The sequence below is a fragment of the Octopus sinensis genome, linkage group LG11, assembly GCF_006345805.1.
Source record: "Octopus sinensis linkage group LG11, ASM634580v1, whole genome shotgun sequence".
Taxonomy (NCBI): domain Eukaryota; kingdom Metazoa; phylum Mollusca; class Cephalopoda; order Octopoda; family Octopodidae; genus Octopus; species Octopus sinensis.
In genome coordinates this window covers 52,428,424-52,444,012 of record NC_043007.1, presented here as the reverse complement: position 1 = coordinate 52,444,012, position 15,589 = coordinate 52,428,424, and the positions used below count along the sequence as shown (strand labels likewise).

At 35.1% G+C, this 15,589-nt stretch overlaps 1 long non-coding RNA gene across 1 annotated transcript in view; it reads right to left on the bottom strand.

Annotated features, from left to right (window-relative positions):
• Positions 1-2,861: 2,861 nt before the first annotated feature.
• The window catches only part of LOC118765425, a 24,438-nt gene continuing 11,710 nt past the window's right edge, over positions 2,862-15,589 (bottom strand). Inside the window, exons 3-4 of the long non-coding RNA XR_005001288.1 lie at positions 12,862-12,865; positions 2,862-2,936 (exon numbers count right to left, since the gene is read on the bottom strand). This is a non-coding gene — a long non-coding RNA (uncharacterized LOC118765425). The remainder of the gene's footprint in view (positions 2,937-12,861; positions 12,866-15,589) is intronic.

Sequence of the window (15,589 nt, the reverse complement as noted above, 5' to 3'; positions counted from 1 at the left end):
TACATATACAACAAAAACATGATGAACTGCCAAATGTGAGAAAGAGACACAAGAGGGATAAGTTTTAACAATGGTGTTATTTATATAATGCCTGAAAGGAAAGGGAAAGGGTCTTTAATGTTTCAGATACTAGTCCTTCACATTGGATAAAAAGAAAAGAAAGACAAGGTAGTGGAAAGAAAAAAGTGGAGTTGGAGGAAGATGAGACTGCAGTTCTATGGGGAGAACTTAGGAAGAGGGGTGGAGACAGTGTGGTGTGTTCATGTATACGGATATGGGTATAGTGGGGTGTATGAGCAGTTTGGGGTGTGGCTGTTTTCTTTAAGATGTGGGGTGTAGAAGTGTGGCATAGGGACTGTGGGAGGAAGGTGAAAAGGTGTGAAAAGGAAGGGTTAGAAGAAGAGGTGGAGGAGAAGGGCAGGTAGGAGAAGTAAGGAAGAAAACAATGTAGTTGATGGATAAAGAATAAAGCTTGTTCCCAAGTCATATAGACTCATAAGGCCAGTGGGGAGATATATATAGTTTCTATGGCACATATATCTCCCCACTGGATTGGATGCAGGTTCATCCAAGATTACTCATTTTTGCCAACTGAGTGGACAGGGGCAATGTAAAATGAAGTATGTTGATCAAGAACTCAACATATTGCCTGGTCGAGGAATTGAAACCACAATCTTACAATCATGAGTCCAACACCTTAACCACTAAGCCATGTGCCTCTACATGCAATTGGTGAGAAAAAGGTAATAAAAAGATGAATAAATAGTACAGAAGTGAAGAAGCTGAGTAGAATATTCAAAGGAAAAGCAATTAAATATGGAAGAAAAAGTAAGAACAATAGTTTCGAAAAAGGCTCTGAGAAAAGGGATGTTGTTTGAAGTTTTAAAAAGTTTTTAAAAAGTCACATTGATGGAGAAAATCACATTGTACACACACATGCAAACATACACACAAACAAATATATATGTATATAAAAGACAGATGTTAAGTGAAAATGATAATGTGGGTGATAAAAGTATATGTAATATTATATGCTGGTGGATTTAATCAAAGATTTCCTAAAATCAGTGGTGAGCCAGAAAATGTCTTTCACAAGTGAAACTTCAGAGCTTTGCTCATAAAACTATATGTATATGTGAATGACTGTGAGTGTGTGAATGTATATTACAATGAAGTGCTTGCTAGGGTCAGATATAAAGGAAAAATCAAGTTTGAAAATAACGAAACCCCAAATAACAATAACACAAATACAAATAAGGTAGAATACACACATTACACGAATGACATCATCAACCAAATAACAATAAAAAGGGAAAACCTGATAAAAAAAAGAAAGATGGGAGGAAAACTGATATAACCCTAAAGAATAGAAATAATTGGAATACAGACACATAATCTCAACAACACACAAAATAAGTTGAAGGTATCAAACAAAAGGTACAAAAATTTGGAGGTCCTATGGTATAATCCAATTTTTGGACTCCAAATATCGTCCAATATAGGTAAGCAATTCATTGCAGCATTAAATAGATGCTTCCCTAAAACACACAAATACTACCATTTATTCAACAAGCACACAGTCAAAATATTGTATGCAACATTTTACAACATGGTGTACTACATACATAAATACAATAACAAAAATAAACAACAGATAGACTGCAAAAACTCAGATAACATAAAAGATGGTCTCAATAAAATTGAAATGAATCATCAAAAAAGATCCAACAAAAAAGGTTGCCAATTCCACAATGCTCCAGACACTTACAATCAAATAGATCATAAAAACAGAATCAAAAGGCCACCAAATAAACATAAAAATAATAATAGTACAAATAACTGCACATGCCGTAGAAAATTCGCTTGTCTGCTCATGAACCAATGTGTTAAAAAAAACAAAACATAGTATACAAATGCACAATCTCTACATCCCAGCATAAATACGTGTACATAGGTGCCACAGAAAACCAATTCACAGTCCGTTATCCCAACCACATCAACCACATCTCATCATTCTGAAAAATAAACAGACAACATGCAACTTAACTGGCAGATCTCATATGGGAACTGAAAGAATCAAAAATTAAATACGGAATAAAATGGTCAACAATAAAAAAAATTCACACCTATGTAATTTGCTATCCATCAAATGTGACCTTTGCCTTCAGGAAACATTGAATTTACTGCTGAGTAATGAGTGCCTGGTGAACAAGCATGAGAAAATTCCAAGGTATAACCACCGTGCCAAATGTACATTTTCAAGATGGAACAGTATATAAAAATTATAATAATCATTATTCTATTTCACCACACCCATCCTTTCCATTTCACATCTATATATATATATATATGATGGAGTGTGTCTATATATGATCAAGTGCCCACTGATATACCTATGTGCATGAATGTGAGTAGATATATGCATGTGCATATGGGTGTGAATGTGTTTGTTGATCGATGTGTGTGGGTACATGTGTATATATACATATATGTGTGCGTGTGTGTGTGTGTGTGTGTGTGTGTGTGTATGTATGTATGGAGACGTCCAGAGATGCAGTTGTGTGTATATGTGTGTCAGTGATTGTATATGTATGAGCATATGTGTGAGTGTATTTGCAAAATAATAAAATTTAGCATGTGCAACCTAACATTTGAAACAAAGTGGACAGCCAATGTGTACAATGCTGCTCATGTCAAGTGTGTAGAGGCATATTGACAGTGAGTAGAATGGAACTGCCAGCATCTACTAGATTCAAAAGAGACAGTTGGACATGTTAGCATCAAAGTCAAAGATTAACTACGGGGACAGCGATTATATATCACCTGAGGAAATACAACTGGATCCCATTATACAGGTAAACTTGCTTAATTTAAATCCTGTGTATATGTGGATCTATGTTGTATCGAAACATGTGTGGTGTTTATTAAATAGCTGTCTGTTGACTCTATTCAATTTATATATATATATATAATTTATATTATATATATATATATTATATATATATATATATATATATATATATATATATATATATATTCTGAATTTGTGCAAATGTGTATAGAATAATATATCGGTTGAATAAAGTTACAACATGGTCTGGTTTTCACACTTTTTATTATATTTAAAAAAAGTTTTTCACAATGTTGAAGTGTGTTACACATTAAAAAAATATTTAGTAATGTTCATAAAGTTCAATTAGCGCTTTCATATGTTTGTAGTAATCATCAGATTTCAAAATGTATTGACTGACAGTTGAGTTGAGTGCTTGACAATTGTAGTAAAATGACTGACATCTTCCTTTTATATCTTTTAGAAGGCTCTGACAAGCTTTTGCATGCAGCTTAAATGTCATGGTTTGCTGGGTGCACTGATATTACTGACATAGATACCATCTTTATCTTAACCAATTAGCTTGCAGTTTACATGTAATAGTTTTGATTTTTTTAATTTCAATTTGTGGAAGTCTTCTGTAGTTTGTTTATATTCATGTGTTAAAGATATTTTTTAATCCACAACATTAACTGGTTGTTATATCATTGTTGTAATTTCCGTTCAGAACAGGTTTGAACATTTTACTGAAGCGTTTTGCATTTATCTTTCTTCCAACCTCACTTGTGTCATGTAGTTTGTGGAAAGGAAAAATTTTCTAACCACATGTTTCTGTATGTTTTCTCAATGGAATTTGGCAAACATTAGTGTTCAGGATTTGTTGTCTGTGAACTTATGAGCACTCTCATAATGCATTCCCTGTCTCACCAATGTAACGTTCCTCGCAATTAGGGCATGTAGTTCAGTAGATCAAATTTCTGTTTTTGCAGTTCATATCTGCATTTGTGAAAATCTGTTCATTTTCTTTTTTGTTTGTTTTAATGGATCTACCAGTATGCATGTATTGACATGTTCCACATCTGTTATCATTACACTTGGATACTGTGAATGTTTTATTTTGTTTGTTCATGTTGAAGTTTGCCTTTATTAATAGTTACTTTAGGTTATGTGCTTGCTTTTTGCTTAAGATAAGTGTTTAATTAGTTATTGTTTTTTAATTTTTCACTTTGTTTCATGATTGGCAAATTTGTTTTGATGTCAAAAATATTTTGGTGATGCATAATGCGTGTTACTAGAAATGGTATTGTGTTCCGTTGATGGGTTTGTTTTTCTCATGTTCCCATAAGTTGTTATATAGGTATCTCTTTTGCTCATTGTATGCTATTTTCTATAAGTAGGAGAGGGTATTTTCGCCTGAGCAGAAATCCTTTAAGTTCTTTAAGTTCTATGATCCTGGTATTTGGATCATCTACTATAGTGCAAGTTTTTCTGGCTAGACAGTATGGAATGTTGTGTTTTGTGTGTGTTGGGTGGCATCATATGAAATTTAGGTGTGTATCTCTGCTTTTGTAATAAATATCAGTTGTGATTGTGGTGTTGTTTTTAATTACCATTCAAAAAATTCAGCTTCTTGGAGCCTTCTAAAATGTATAAAAGGAAGAAGTCAGTCATTTGTCAAGCATTCAACTCAACTGTCGGTCAATATATTTTGAAATTTGATGATTTCTACGAACATATGAAAGTGCTAATTGAATTTTATGAACATTACGTAGGAGTGGCTGCGTGGTAAGTAGCTTGCTTACGAACCACAGGGTTCCAGATTCAGTCTCACTGCATGGCACCTTGGGCAGGTGTCTTCTACTATAGCCTTGGGCCAACCAAACCTTGTGAGTGGATTTGGTAGACAGAAACTGAAAGAAGCCCGTCGTATATATGTATGTATATATATATATATATATATATATATATATATATATATGTATGTGTGTGTGTATGTTTGTGTGTCAGTGTTTGTCACCCCAACATCGCTTGACAACTGATGCTGTTGTGTTTACGTACCCGTAACTTAGTGGTTCAGCAAAAGAGACCGATAGAATAAGTACTTGGCTTACAAAGAATAAGTCCTGGGGTCGATTTGCTCGACTAAAGGCAGTGCTCCAGCATGGCTACAGTCACATGACTGAAACAAGTAAAAGAGTAAAAGAGATTACTAAATACTTTTTTAATGTTTAACACTCTTCAGCATTGCAAAAAAAAATTTTTAATTCAATAACAAAAAGCGTGAAAACCAGACCATGTTGTAACTTTATACATGTGTGTGTGTGTGTGTATGTATATGTATATATGTAATCAATATCTATAAATCTGAAATGAGAAAGTTTGTTTGCTTGTCTGGTTTTGGTATTGGAACGGGTTAAAGGGCACTAGATCCCGTGGGTTTGACTCAAAAATTTACAGGGACATGTAAAATGAGGTGAGGATGTGAGTGGGTTAGGTTAGAAATCCCTATCTTAAAAGATGTGGTTACTAGGGCAAAAAACGCACACTTTGACAAGTCTTCTCTCATTCTATTATCTGTCTGTCTTCCTCCGTCTCTCTCTGTTTCCTCCCTTCCCTTCACTTTCTCTCTATAACGACGTTTGACAGCTACTACAATCTTTCCCCCCACCACCTTCACCAGCGCTGTCACTCTTTCCCTCACCACATACCCCCTCTCTCTCTCTCTCTGTACGTCTGTCTGCATTCATAGAGAGTTTTCTTCTCGCCACCACCACCCACCACCAGTCGTGAGAACAAATATTATGAATCAGATATTTATTGGGTTAATTTTTATATATGTGTGTGTGTGTGTGTCTGTCTGTATCTATATATAAATATGTATATATAATGTATATATACAAAGTGTATATATCTGTATTTATATATATTATATATATATATATTATATATATATATATATATATATATAATATATATATATATACATACATATATATATATATATATAATATATATATATATATATATATATGTATATATAATTTGTATACATTTGTATATATAATGCATGCACACACACACACATATATATAATGCGTATATATGTACATATATATATATATTTAATGCGTACATATATATATATATATATATATATATATATATATATATATATATATATATATATATATATATATATTATGTGTGCATTTTGTGGTCAGTTGAGCTGAAAATATGCACACCTATGTTAAAAGTGCTGGCGAGTTTGCATGGCAACTATTTTTTTCTTCAAATGTAAGGTGTAACCTCTAGGACAAAATTCCTCATCTTTTAAAATGTGACCCGATTACACCTGAATGAAATCGGCTTATATTAACCAAACAAGTAAAACAATGAAAATCTATGCCATTTTAATCCCAAGTAAGGTCGGGTATCTCTGTAGGTCTACTACATATTTGTGAAAAGGGCAGACGTTATCTCACAAGCAGTTATACAGGCAAAAGTGTTAGTAAATATGGTAGGATTCAGTTGAAAATTTGCTCACCTATGTTAAAAGTCATGGCGAGTTTGCATGGCAAGTTTGCTCAATTGAAAGGTGTGGCCTCTAGAGCAAAATTCCTCATCTTTAAAGTGTGGCCTGCGTAGACCCAAATGAAATCGAGTTATAATACCGAAACAAATAAAACAATGATAAACTATTTTAATCCCAAGCAAGTCCGGGTTTCTCTGCTATCTATATATATAAAAGATGCTTTGGGTCAAAATTGTGTGCATGTTTTGCTACGTCAGAGGTTGGCGGCCACATCAGTGGTCAGATCAAGCTGAAAATTGACACAGGCATAGAAGGCCTGATGAGGCAGAGTTGAGTAGATGGAAAGATGCGGTTGCTATGGTGAGAAGATTCAAGGGGGCTCTAAGCCCCTCCAGATTGGCATGATTGGCATCTAATCCTATCTATAAAATGAAGAAGGCGAACGTTGATACAAATTGGATTTTTATGTAAAAAGGGGTCTAAATGGGGCTGGAAGGGGAATCAAATTTACAGGAGGGGGTAACTTGAGGGGAAAAATTGATTGGGAGACGTTTTGTAGTGCCACACTGGTTGCTTTGGTCTGAAAACTGGGATTTTATTGATTTTGGGGGACACTTGGTGGTCTAGATCGGACACCTTTTGCCCGATTTCAATCAAATTTTCAACATGGTAAAGTGGAAGCGTTTTTGTAATTTAAATGCAGAAATCTAATTTTTTTATAAATGGCAGAGAGATAGATAAAGAGTAAGAGAAAGCGAGGGAAAGTCTGAAAGGAAGAGTAAGAGAATGGGAAAATGAGAAAGGATAGAGAAACAAAGAGGGAGAATGTGACGATAAGAAACAGAAAGTCACAACCACAACCTCACCCGTGCGTAGAGCCGGTCACCTTAAGCTAGTATATATATATATTTATATATGTATATGTGTGCATATATAAATACATATATATATATACATATACACACACACACACATACACACACACACATATATATATATATATAATATATATATATATATATATTATATATATATATATATATATATATATATATATAATATATATATATAAAGTGTTATATATATATATAAAGTGTAGGAAGAAATGGAGCTGAACGAAGATTTAACAAAGTTCCTTTTTATTATTTTCTACATATGTTTTGAAGGCTGCAAAGTCCCTCCTAATTCGGATTGAATAAGGAGTCCATTTTGCAGCCTTCTCTTCAGGAAAATCCAGGAACTTAATTCTCCAGCAAAATGCACAACAAGCTTTTCGACAAACGCTCACGAGGAGCCCATGAAATGAATGACACAAACTGTCTATCTATATGTAGAAATAAATTTACGGTAACTGCAAATCTAGCGTACAAGCCTAATCATACAAATAAAAGCATAAACCAAAGCATAGGTAACTCGGATAAAATCAAATTAGATAAATCAAAGAAGCATACAAATAATAGTAATAAATACAATTACTCTGGTGAGATTAGTAATAATTCAACTAACCCTAATTCTAATTCAAGGAAATTTAATAAGAAAGATATAACCTGGCTGAATATTCCTTTCAACTGTGCGATTCTATCGGATATACAAAGCAAATTCAAAGTAATTCTAGAAAAAAATTTCCCAGCCTCTCATAGATATCATAGAATTATTTCTAAAAAAGTAGTTAGGATTTCTTATTCAACCCTCCCTAATATGTCCACTTTAATAGCTAAGATTAATAATAATAACATTAAGCTAGCCAGGAAAGATAAAAGTAATACCAACATGAATACCAATAACAATTGTAATAATACTATCAAAAATAAAAGCAATAAACGCAACAATAGTAACTATCAAAACATAGGTAGAATCAGTAACCACGGAATAACTAATAATAATATTAATATTAATAGGAGTAATAATGTTAATAATAGGAGTAAGGCTAATAGAGAAAATACAGGGAATGAAAACATCATTGATATCTATAACAACAATATAAATTTGGATACAAATACTAGCAATAATAATAACAATACCAATAATGTAAGTAATCATGGTAGGACTTTAGATCTAAAGGATAGCGTAAAAGGATCGATAAATGATAACACTGCTTTAGATAACAGCATTAACTATAATAATAATAATAATAACGATAAATATACTCATGATAATCAGAATAGCAAGAACATGAGACATCTATCCATAAATAATCCAACATCTGAAGATGACCCCCCTACGTGTAATTGTAGAATTAGGTCAAAATGCCCGGCACCTGGTCTATGCGGGGCAAGTAACGTAATCTATAAATGTACCATAACTACTGAGAATAACAAATTTTTTTATATTGGTTGTACTGTAAATTTTAAGAAAAGAATTAGCAATCATATCTCATCTGTTAAGTTACGTCATAAAGCTGGTACCACCACACTTTCAAGATCTGGGAACTCAAAAATAATAATATTAAATATAACCTTAATTGGGAAATAGTTAGAAATATTTTAAATAAATAACCGTATAGAATAATCGTAAGGAGATAGATCTATCTTGTTCTTACTAGTAAAGCAAAACTTTAATATATTTTTTTAAATAGATAACTGCACTTATTTCTCTTAATGTATTTCCCTCTAATGATAGCTTTTGACCCCTCTATCCCTTCCCCTGTTCTCTTTAAATTCTCATATCTGCTTTAGCTCCGTCGGATTGGCAATTAGTAGCTGTATACTGGTCAAAAATAATGTTCTCCTTTATAATTCTTAGATTCCTTCAAATTCTAAGCCAGTCTGCCCGTCTCCACAGAGAGAGACTTTTCTGTGTAGGGGGATACCTGCGACCCCTTCCCTCTCAGTTATCCCAGTATACTCTATGTGGACGTTTTTTTTTCCTCCTCTTCTTTTTCTTTTTTTCTTTTCTTTTTTTCTTTTCTTTTTTTCTTTTCTTTTCTTTTCTTTGCTCCACAAAATTCCTTCAGCTTTTAGATATTCTAACATAGCAGTTTTGTGAAGGGAACAGTAGTGTGACAAGTATCTTATCATATAGCATGAAATTATACCCACCTCATTGTGGATTAATCATGGATAGATTCATCGTCTGTGAGTATGAAATATCTCCTCATATCTCTGGAAATTTGCACCTACATTATGGATTGATTTATCTACTCTGTGAAGCTAATAAGCTTTTTTAAAACCTGTGATAAGACTGTGCATCATCATTAAAGAACTTTGGAAGTCCGCTTACAACCTGAATTTGCTTTTTATAAAATTATCTCCGATACTTCATGAGTGTAGCCTCACCCACTAAGATGTTTGGAGAACTCATATGTGTTTGAGCTGATGAGTACGGGACACTTGTATTTGCTGCAATATTTGCAGCTTTTAATAAAGCCTGTCTTTGTATGAAACAACTGTACTAAAAAACTAATCCATTCTTGTTGCTTTTTTCTCGTTTATAATCACCCCACATTATTGTATGGTTAATACCATATAGTTTTCTGGTGCATCTAAGTTAAGTACCGCATTCAAGTGAATTCATTAGAACTGACTTGAATCTTAATTGCTTTTATATATATATATATATATATATATATATATATATAACAAAAGGGACATTAGCCATTTGAATGTGGCTAGGGACAGGGCAGGGCGGTGGGGGTGTTACTGATGCATTTAGCCCCAGGCGATCATCAACGTCACCAGATAGGCTGACACCATCACGGTGTCCTCTATCCTGCAAAGGGAGATCATTCCCCGAAGAAGCGGATGCCACATGCGGACCCAGGTTTCGAGGTGTTTGCCTCTCGTCAACGTATGGTAGGCACCGCCCCTCGACGAACGACTCTCTGTGCAGGATATTTATATATAGATTTTCACGTAAATACATTTACTGATTTCGAAAATCTGTTCGACAGCAATAATAATTCTCTAAACGAGATATAGACAGTAACTGCTCCATAACAAAAGGGACATTAGCCATTTGAATGTGGCTAGAGACATCCTGCACAGAGAGTCGTTCGTCGAGGGGCGGTGCCTACCATACGTTGACGAGAGGCAAACACCTCGAAACCTGGGTCCGTATGTGGCATCCGTTTCTTCGGGGAATGATCTCCCTTTGCAGGATAGAGGACACCGTGATGGTGTCAGCCTATCTGGTGACGTTGATGATCGCCTGGAGCTAAATGCATCAGTAACACCCCCACCGCCCTGCCCTGTCCCTAGCCACATTCAAATGGCTAATGTCCCTTTTGTTATGGAGCAGTTACTGTCTATATCTCGTTTAGAGAATTATTATTGCTGTCGGACAGATTTCCGAAATCAGTAAATGTATTTACGTGAAAATCTATATATAAATATCCTGCACAGAGATTCGTTCGTCAAGGGGCGGTGCCTACCATACGTTGACGAGAAGCAAACACCTCGAAACCTGGGTCCGTATGTGGCATCCGCTTCTTCGGGGAATGATCTCCCTTTGCAGGATAGAGGACACCGTGATGGTGTCAGCCTATCTGGTGACGTTGATGATCGCCTGGGGCTAAATGCATCAGTAACACCCCACCGTCCTGTCCTGTCCCTAGCCACATTCAAATGGCTAATGTCCCTTTTGTTATGGAGCAGTTACTGTCTATATCTCGTTTAGAGAATTATTATTGCTATATATATATATATATACATATACATACATACATACATATATATTATATGTTAGAAGAAATGAGGTACTCAGAAATTCAGATGGTTTTATATTTAAGATATTTATTTGTATATTGCATGTTTTTATACATCATATAACTTACATCATGTATTAGTGCTTTCTCCCATTCTAGTGGGGTTTTCAAATTGAACTAAGTTCCTGTGTGAAAAGTTTTGACCATTTTATAGTGTTATTGAGTTTGTAGTGGTGGGGAGGAATATAAGACAGTACAAGAGGGTGATGGATGAGGAGAAAGTGAGAGAGAGAGTATAAGTGTGTGTGTGATTTTGTATTTGGAAGGAAAAGAAGGGAAGAAAGAAAAAGAAGGGAAGAAGGGGAAAACATTTTTTGGCTCTGCTGGACAGGATGCTTACTCCAAGGGGGTTCTAAGATCTTGGAGTAAAAGAATTTCAGTTTTGACCATTTCATAGTGTTATTGAGTGTATGGTGGCAGGGAGGTAGACCATAAATTATATTTCCCTTTTATCATTGTGAGAGAGTGTGTGTGTGTGTGTGTTTAATGAGGGATGGTCAAATGGTTTTGGGGTTTAGAAAAGAAGAATTCTTTTTATTATTGTTTTGTGGATGTGTGTGTGGGTGTTTGTGAGTTTGGAGAAGGGAAGAAAGAAGAAGAGGAAGAAAAAACAAAATAAAAAGAAGAAATAATTGTGTTGATATTTATACCACTATATATATATATATACATACACGAGAAAAGAAGCAACAAGAATGGATTAGTTTTTAGTACAATTGTTTCATACAAAGACAGGCTTTATTAAAAGTTGCAAATATTGCAGCTGATAAAAGTGTCCCGTACTCATCAGCTAAAATACATATGAGTTCTCTAAACATCTTAGTGGGTGAGGCTACACTCATGAAGTATTGGAGATAATTTCATTAAAAGCAGATTCAGGTTGTAAACAGACTTCCAAAGTTCTTTAATGATGATGCACAGTCTTATCACAGGTTTTAAAAAAGCTTATTAGTTTCACAGAGAAGTTTAATCCATCCATAGTGTAGGTGTAAATTTCCAGTAGTTTCACAGAGAAGTTTAATCCATCCATAGTGTAGGTGTAAATTTCCATAGATATGAGGAGGTATTTAATACTCACAGACGATGAATTTATCCATGGTTATTCCACAATGAGGTGGGTATAATTTCATGCTATATTATAAGGTATTTGCCACATTACTGTTCTCTTCACAAAACTGCTATGTTATGATTTCTAAAGGCTGAAGGAATTTTGTGGAGCAAAGAAAAGAAAAGGAAAAAGAAGAGTAGAAAAAAGAAAAGAAAGGAAAAGAAAAAAGAAAAAAGAAAAAAAGAACAACTTGTTGCAAAAAACCCTTATTATTATATTAGGTTGTCCCAAAAGTTTGTAAACACTTACGAAAATTGAATTTTTACTCGCCAAGTACTAACAAAAACAACAAAAATTATTCCTCAAAATAAAGACCATTTTTTTCCAAGACTTTCTACGAACTTTTGGAACAACCTTATAATTATATATATATATATATATATATATATATATATATATATATACTAAATGCTCCACTATGTCAAATTGTAAATTGAAAGATTTGTCCTTCAATGTATGATGAGTAAAATTTCATAAAATCCATACTTGAAAAAGAGACTTTCTTGTGTTGAAGTTACAAATGACAGAATATAAACTGACAACTACTGAGTCTGTAGTCTTACAAATGATAGAATACAAACTGACAACTACTGAGTCTGTTGTCTGATCTATATATATATATATATTATATATATATATATATATATATATATATATTTCGATCTTGAAAGGATGGACTTGGTGCTAACTTAACTGTATCTATTATTATTATTATTATTATTTTTATTATTATTATTATTATTAATATTAATAGTAATTTTTATTAACTTTCATAGCTTTAGAATTTTATGAACTGAACCATGGTTTTAATTATTATTTTTCATCTCCCTATGTGTTAGTTTTTTAAAAAAAAAACTATTAGCCAAATATGTATAATATCGGTACTTATTAATATTAGTATATACACTGATATATATTTTGTTTTATTTTGTTCTGTTTACCTTCCTTTATTGTACCAATAAGTATTATATTATATAAGTGTAGCATTATGATGTATAAGTTTTTATATTTTTTATATTTTACATTTTTATATTTTTATATTTATATGTATATGGTTATATTATATTTTTCACAATTATAACAAATTTAATTTAATTCTCTGAAGAGGCCGTGGGGCATCCTTGTTAATGCCTCATTTATACCTGCCTTTATGGCTTAGAGGTTAAATGAGGTATGACTGCCCTCACTGCCGAAACAGCTGTCAGTTTTGATTTAATTGCATATTATATTTGAAAATTTTTTACTTATATCTCTTTATCTTTTTACTATTACTGTATATCTCATTTTATATAATGCCTTTACTCATATGTAATGGTGTATTAAAGTATTGATTGGGTATCATCGGATAGTTGATGTTTTATTGATTTAAGTATGTTTCTCCATTCTCTAATTTTGTAGTATTAATTTACGGTAATATTATTACCTTTACCCATATAATACAATAGATGAACTGATTGTTTGACAATTTTTAACATCTATGTATTAATCTTGTTGGGTACCTATCTGGCAGTATATTGGATATATATTATCCCATGGTGGGTTGAATTTTCAACCCCTATCTCATTTTATAATATATATATAAATATATATCATCATCATCATCATCATTTAACGTCCGTTTTCTGTGCTAGCACGGGTTGGACGGTTCGACCGGGTTCTGGGAAGCCTGGGGCTGCACCAGGCTCCAGTCTGATCTGGCAGAGTTACTACAGCTGGATGCCCTTCCTAACGCCAACCACTCCACGAGTGTAGTGGGTGCTTTTTACGTGCCACCTGCACAGGTGCCAGGGGGGTCCAGCATCGGCCATGATTGGTTGGAGCTTTTAACGTGCCACCGGCACGGGAGCCAGCCAAGGCGGTGCTGGCAACAGCCACGTGCAGATGGTGCTTTTTATGTGCCACCAGCACAGAAGCCAATCGGAGCGGCGCTGGCAACGGCCACGTTCGGATGGTGCTTTTTATGTGCCACCGGCACAGGCATCACAACTACTATTTCCATTGATATTTATTTCGATGTTCATGTTCATGTACTTGACTTAACAGGTCTCCTCAAGCACAGCATGACGTTCTGGAATCCAGGGTACTTTGAATGGGCAGGGGCTATGCGGAACTGGTGCAGGAAGCAACCCAGGTCTTTGTAGTCACAGCATATCTCCAGAGATTTCGGTCCTTCGCTCTGAGGTCCAATGCTCTGGGGTCATGCTTGACTACCTCATCCCATGTCTTCCTAGGTCTACCTCTCCCCTTGATACCTTCAACTGTTTGGGAGTGGCACTTCTTCACACATCTCTCCTCATCCATCCGCAGTACATGACCATACCATTGCAAGCGTCGCTCTTGCACACCACATCTGATGCTTATTATGTCCAGCATTTCTCTCAGGGTGCTTACACTCTGTCGTGCGTGCACACTGACATTACACATCCAGCGGATCATGCTAGCTTCATTTCTTTCAAGTCTACGCATGTCCTCTGCAGTCACAGCCCATGTTTCACTACCGTGAAGCATGGCAGTTCGCACACATGCATCATACAATCTACCTTTCACTCTGAGCGAGAGACCCTTTGTCGCCAGTAGGGGTAGGAGCTTTCTGAACTTTGCCCAGGCTATTCGTATTCTAGTGGTGACACTCTCTGAGCATCCACCTCCACTACTAACTTGGTCACCCAGGTAGCAGAAACTATCTAGTTTCTCCCCCTGGAGTGTGATGGAATCTGTTTTCTGAGTGACTGTGGTGTCTATTGTCCCTGTGCATCTGCCGCACATGAAAGCTATCTTATCAGTTAATTTTCCTTTGATGTTGCTGCACCTCTTATGCGTCCATAGCTTACATTGGGTGCATCTTATGGAGTTTCTACCTACACCTTTCCTACAGATTGAGCAGGGCCACCTGCCTGAGGGTGTGTGTGCTGAGTTCGTCTTTCTGCTTACTTTGGTCTTTGCTACATTTATTCTAAGGCCCTTTGATTCTAACCCTTGCTTCCACACCTGAAATTTCTTTTCTAGTTCCGGTAGTGATTCTGCTATGAGAGCCAGGTCATCAGCATATAGGAGCTCCCAGGGGCATCCTCTTTTGAATTCCTCTGTTATTGCCTGGAGGACTATGTTGAATAAAAAGGGGCTGAGGGCTGAGCCTTGGTGTACACCTACTTCTACTTGGAATTCTTCACTATATTCATTGCCAATCCTAACCTTGTTGACAGCCTCTCTGTATAGAGCCTGTACAGCCCTTATTAGCCATTCATCAATCTCCAGTTTCCGCATCGACCACCAGATAAGGGATCGGGGGACCCTGTCAAAGGCTTTCTCCAAGTCCACAAAAGCTATGTAGAGGGGTTTATCTTTAGCTAGGTACTTCTCCTGCAGTTGTCGGACCAGGAATATAGCATCAGTGGTGCTTCTACCCGGCACAAAACC